The sequence below is a fragment of the Lepus europaeus genome, chromosome 3 (assembly GCF_033115175.1).
Source record: "Lepus europaeus isolate LE1 chromosome 3, mLepTim1.pri, whole genome shotgun sequence".
Classification (NCBI taxonomy): Eukaryota; Metazoa; Chordata; class Mammalia; order Lagomorpha; family Leporidae; genus Lepus; species Lepus europaeus.
In genome coordinates, this window is record NC_084829.1 from 95,504,266 (window position 1) to 95,510,835 (window position 6,570).

The window sequence follows — 6,570 nt, forward strand, 5'->3', positions numbered from 1 at the left end:
ATGCAGGAGCTTTTAAGTTTGATATAATCTCATTTCTCTGTTTTGTTTTGTTTTTTGTCTGTGCTTTGAGGTTTGTAACTAGAAAAGCATTGCTTAAACCAATGGCATGAAATTTCCCATGTTTTCTTCTTGTAATTTTATAGGTCTTACATTGAAGTCTTTAATAATAAAGTCTTTATATATATATATTATATATATATTATATATATATTTTATATATAATATCCATTTCATTAGTTAGGTGAACATGAGATTCTAAAACCAACATCGAGTAATTCTGCAGAATTAGAGTGTTTCCCTGGGTTAGATGTGGGCATGGAGGTGACTGTGTTCCTCCAGCTAAGCTTCATGGGGAACAAGGCATCCACGTGCAGACACACACACACGCTCTCCTCTCCGTCGCTGAGCAAGTTCTCTCTGCAAGGCCAACACTACTTCTTCTTTGTGGCTCTTTCCCCTTCTCTTTTCCTTGGTTTCCCCTTTCCACGAAGCTTCTTCAGACATACTTGCTCCTCCTTAAAATCCTGGTGCTCATCTCTGTAGAGGCCGTGAAAACGGAGGATGCCCATGAGCGCTAAGTGCGTGTTGTGATTGGAGTAACAGTCGTAAGTCTCCTTCCTCTTGGCCAGCGGCTGCTCACTGAACAGTTTCACCGCCTTTTATGACTTGGAGTCAGTGGGCCCGGCAACTTCTCCAAACAGCTGGGCACTCAGCTGAGTTATGCGCAAGGAATATTCTGAAAGCGAAGACATTTCTTGGGCAGCAAGGAGCAAGAATATCTGGACCTGACCTTCCTCACCCATGTGCCGAGGCCCCGAGGGCCCGCACCAGGAAGCAATAATAAAGTCTTTAATAGAGTCTTATTACTTAAATCTTTAATCCATTCTGAAATGATCCTGTATATAAGAATCTGATTTCATTGTTTGTCATGTAGTTATCTTGTTGTATCAATATAATTCATAAAAGTGACTGTTCTTTCTCCATTGTATGTTTTTATCACCTTTGTCAAACATCCATTCACCATACATGCACGGGTTTATTACTGGACATTGTATTCGATTCTGTGTTCAATATGTCTGTGTTTCTGTCAGTCCCATCGCTAGAGCTTTGTAGGATATTTTAAAGTCCAGCTTTGTTCTTTTCATTTAAGATTGTTTTGCCTATTCAGATTCTGTATGGTACTTTATGAAATTTAGAATTTTTTTTATTTTTGGAAATTTTGTTTTTGGAATAATATCACTGGAATTTTGATAGCAATTGCATTGAATTTGTTAATTTCTTTGAGTAGTATTGACATTTTAATAATATTATTTTTTAAATTCATGTACATCTTCCATTTTTCCATTTTTCCATCTTTCCATTTGTGTCTTCTATTTCTGGGCTTTCTGAAAATGCAATTACCTGTCCTTGACCGGCCTCCGACCTTCATCAGGCTAACCACAAAACTATGTTTGGGTAAGTTAAGCAGTCTCTGGGAACGTTATGGAAATTTTCAGTAAATGTGAGGACATTGAGCGAGCTTCAGTTCCTGGAGAGCAGAGAGAACGTCTTGCCTTTATACCATAGCTAACAGCACAATGGCCTAGACTAAGTAGAGAGAGTACTGAAAAAAGTCGGATAATTGAATATTACCCTTAGGGACTAAGACTATATGTTCACAGAGCTGGAATGTCATTTATATGACTGATTTCTTCAGGAAAATTACTAGTAATCTATTTGAATCAGAAAAGTTATTTTAAATATGGTTGTAGCCAAATTACCCTTTAAAATCTGAGTATGTAGCCAAATTACCCTTTAAAATAACATTTCTAATAGTTTTTTGTGAGTTTTTGGTCTGAGTATGAATGTTAAAATAACATTTCTAATAGTTTTTTGTGAGTTTTTGGTCCAACTATTTGAGCTTTACCAACATTTGTGCTCACAGTCTTCCAAACTAGTATTACAGATTTTCAATATTTTTGACATTTACATTTAGGGAGCACAACTATGTGCTATTGTAATTCTCATAACACTGTTCACCTTAACTTGGAGAGGAAGGCTAATCAGATCCTGTCCTCTATGCATCTTGAGTGATTTTCAGCCAAAGATATAAGAGTTTATATTTCCAACTGGAAATATAACATTTTATTAAAAAGTCCTGATGCCAAAACAATGACTATTTATTCAATTTTAAATTCTCTTGATTCTATCCAATTTGGAAGCTATGCTTTGAGCATTTTCAGGATCCAGTAGTTCTCAGCTTACTCTCTTTTTTGAATGTTATAAAGTATTATTTACATTTTATTTAAAAGAAATTATGTTTTTATAAATGTATAGTTTTCTGTTAACTCACTTCATTTTCTATAAACTAACTTTAGAAGCAGAATAATTACAATCATCATTCTGGGAAAACACTTACATTCCACAAATTAAATTACCAGATAACTTTCATAATATTAGCTTTAACATGAGAAAAAAAAATAAGATCAAAATAATACAGAACACAAAACCTTCAATACTTATCCAGTTTAGAAATCTAAAGCAACTGAATAAACTACTAGATACAGTTGTTTATTCAGCATAAATTCCAATGTGCTGTGTATTTTTTCTGAAAAAAAAAAAAAAAAAAAAAAAAGCTCTTTGAAACAAGTGTCGCAATCATAATTTTTCACTTAATTTGGTCTTCCTTACAGAGGAGGCCTGAATGAAAGCTAGTAGCTGTTTCTGCCATGCTGCCCAGAAGGATGCCTCTGTTTTGCCAAAAAATGTTCTGTCACTAATGTGAAGCCTGTTGACAAACTGTTGTTTATATGTTATCAATGTGATGCCAAGTCAATTGTTTCACTACGGGAATCCTGGCTCAGCCCCAGTGGCTGTCTAAGTCTTTGTAGACACACAGACACATTCAGGGAAGGAAATTAAAGGTTAAAAAAATCTCATTTTATTTTTACTTGGGGTTTTAACTGAAGTTTCATGAAGATAAGAAAATAAGCGGTGATCAAACAACTTTGTATGAATTATAATTCTAAAGAATCAGACATATGCTTGGTGTTTAATTCCTCTAGCTGTGAATTGAAAGGCTAATTATACAAAATGTTTAGGTATATATGAGGTTATACATTTTACCTTTTACCTTGTCACTTAAAATATAGTATAATGAGATTTTTTAGGCCTTATTTACCCCCTAAATCAGTGTTTGTCAATTGCAGATGATTTTTGCCTCCTAAGCAACATTTGGCAATGTCTACATTTGTCTGTCACAGCTGGGATAGGGGTCAGGGAGGACTATGAATTGTACTCAACACAGGCTAAAGATGATGCTAAATATCTTACAGTGTGAACAATAACCCCTTCAACGAATTATCTCGCCCTACATGTCAACTGTGCTGATGGTGAGAAATTCTGATCTATCCTGAATGGTAGAACAATGTAGAGAATAACATTAAAAAATTATAAAAACTCAGTAATGATTAGAGAAATATGTAATTATTTTGGCTGGTTGAAAATTTAAGGTGATGCTAAAGAATAGAAGTATAAAAATATTATCAGTCCACTAAATGAAATAAAGGAGAGAAAGGTAAGAGGTAAGAAACAATGAAAACAGTGTAGACAACGTCTTTAAAAATGTGTTTGGAGTAGTATTTTATATATCACTGTTCAAAATACATATAAAGAACCCGATTTAAACAACTGACTAAAATATTGGATATATATTTTCAATTTTTTCAGATGTATTTACTTGGGGCACTAGTTTGAGTCCCGGTTGCTCCACTTTCAATCCAGTTCCCTGATAATGCACCTGGGGAAGTAGTGGAAGATGACCCAAGTGCTTGGGCCCTCTACCGGCCATGTGATAGACCTGGAAGAAACTTCGGGGTCTTGGCTTTGACCTGGCCTAGCCCCAGCAGTTGTGGCCATTTGGAGAGTGAACCAGTGAACAGAAGATCTCTCTCTCTCTCTCTCTCTCTAACTTTGGCTTTCAAATAAATAACAAAATCTTAAAAAAAAAAAAAAGATGTTTTGCTTGAGAGAGAGAGACAGTTAGAAAGAGAGAGAGAAAGAGAGAGAGTGCTCCCCCATTTCCTGGACCACTCCACAAGGACAGAATTGTGCTGAGCTGACACTAGGAGCTGGAGACTTAATCCAGGTCTCCCACATGGGTGTCAGAAACCGAATTACTTGAGCCACCTGTGCTGCCTCCCAAGTTCTGTAGTACCTGGAAACAAGAATCAGGAGCCAGAGCCAGGGCTCAAAACCAGATAATCTTATGTAGTGTCTTAACCAAATATGCATCCTTGGATATGTATTTTTAGATACTTAAGGAGCACAATTATAAAAAATGACACAAAACATCAAAATATAGTAGCAAATACAGGCCCAAAGAATGCTATTTTAGTAAAATTATTAGATAATACAGTTTTTAAGACAAAAATAATATTAGATTAAAAAGTAAAATCAAAAATCACTAAATCACAACTCAGCAAGATAATATAAAAACAAGTCTGGGGCTGGTTGTGGCACAGTGGGTTAAGCCACCACCTCCAACAACAGCATCCTATATGAGTGCCAGTTTGGGTCCCAGCTGCTCCACCTCCTATCCAGCTCCCTGTGAATATGCCTGGGAAAGCAGTGGAATATGCCCTATGTGCCTGGGTCCCTATCACCCATGTGGGAACCCAGATGGAGTTCTTGGCTTCTGGTTTTGACCTGGACAACTGTGGCCATTGCAGTCAGTTGGGGATTAAACTAGTGGATAGAAGATCTCTCTCTGTCTGTACCTCCCTCTCTGTAACTCTTAAGTCTTTAAACAATAATCTGCATGCATCTAATATAATAACCTTAAAATATATAACACATTCACTTATAAAATTACAAGTGGAACTGGACAAATGGACATTCATAATACATTGAATGTCCTGTCATAAAGGATAGATTAGATCAATTTTTCCAAACCCATAGAATGTGCAGCACCAAGGGTCAACAGTGTTGTAAGCTATGGACTATGGGCTGTCAACGTAGGCTCATCAATTATAACAAAGAACTGATAAATTAAATATCAGCTGATGAGGGTGTTGGTAACAGGAAAGGCTATCTATGTGTGATTGTGATTGGTATATGTGAAATCTCTGTACTCTCTACTCAATTTTGCTATGAACCTAAAGATGCTCTAGAAAATAAAGCCTATTTTTAAAAAGGATGTTTCAATAAAGCCCCAAGTCAGAAAGGTACAGATGATTTGAACTGTAAAATTTTTTGATATTTGAGATTTATCACAGTTGTTAAAATTACTTCAACATAGGTAATTTTATATAAATGGAGGTGTTCATCAGGATATATACCCCAGAGGCTGCTATAAATTGTTCTATCAGAAACTGACACTACAGTGATAGTCATAGAGCATTTAATCTGAAACCCAGACAGAGTCCAGAAGTGGCTACTAAAGTCCTTCAGTGATCTTTGACTCCTATCAACACCAGAGGGTTTTGCTAATTAACCATAATGAGTGTTAGAAATGAGCATTCATTGGTGAAAGTGGTGACTTGCTAATTAGCTTTATGAATGTTAGTTATTGGTTCTTAGTGATAAAATTAGTGGATGTTGAAACAGTTGGATAATTTAGAATACTATACACAAAACACTTCTCAAAAGAGATCAATATAATTAAATCTAGCCAGCACAATAGCATACTTTCTTAGGGAAGGCATCCTGGGTTATGTACCAGCAGATACAGTTAGCTAATTCTGGCATGATACATTGACAGATTTGCTTCAGATTAAGCCAGTATAAAATATTTTGAGAACACCCAATATAACAGAACTGAGACATCAAGATACTTATATAATTGCATATAGGTGTGATTGCTAATAATCATCTGTATTAATGAAATAATTCAATTAGATGTACAAAGATCTACCAGATGAACCTAAGATCTACCAAATGATCCACCAAAGTATGTCAACTGTGATCAAATTACGTAAAGGTCAATCACAAAAGTACTTGACAAGTTAGATTTATCCTGTATTCAGCAAAGAATGAATATACAGTCTTTCCAGATTCACACAACACATTTGTCAAAGATACTGACCATCTAAGAGGTCAATACAGTAATTTCATCATACTTAAAGGAATTAATTACTTAGAGCCAAGTTTTCATAATGAAATATCACTGCAAAATAAGTCAACAAGACAAAAACATATTAAAGATCAAATAAAAATATTTCCTAAGGGTAAAAGTAGCTTATTAATTAAGAGGAAAATAATAATGAGAGAGATATAATATTTAAAATTAAATGATAGGGTCTGGTGGTGTGGCACAGAAGGTTAAACCACTGCTTGTGATGTTGTCATCCCATGTTGGAATGTCACCTGGAGAGTCTGCTATTGCATTTCCGATCCAGCTTCCTACTAATGTATTTGGGAATGCAATGGATGGTGGCCCAAGTGCTTCAGACCCTGCTATCCATGTGGGAGCCTCAGATGGAGTTCCAAGCTCATTCCACCAGCCTGGCACAGCCCCTGCCATCGTGGCCATTTGGAGAATCAATCAGCAGATGGGCGATCTCTGTCTCTGTCTTCTCTCTCTTAATCGCA

At 35.9% G+C, this 6,570-nt stretch overlaps 1 pseudogene; it reads right to left on the reverse strand.

Annotated features, from left to right (window-relative positions):
* Positions 1-431: 431 nt before the first annotated feature.
* LOC133757014 (small ribosomal subunit protein mS33-like) lies at positions 432-752 on the reverse strand (annotated as a pseudogene).
* Between the last annotated feature and the right edge of the window lie 5,818 nt (positions 753-6,570).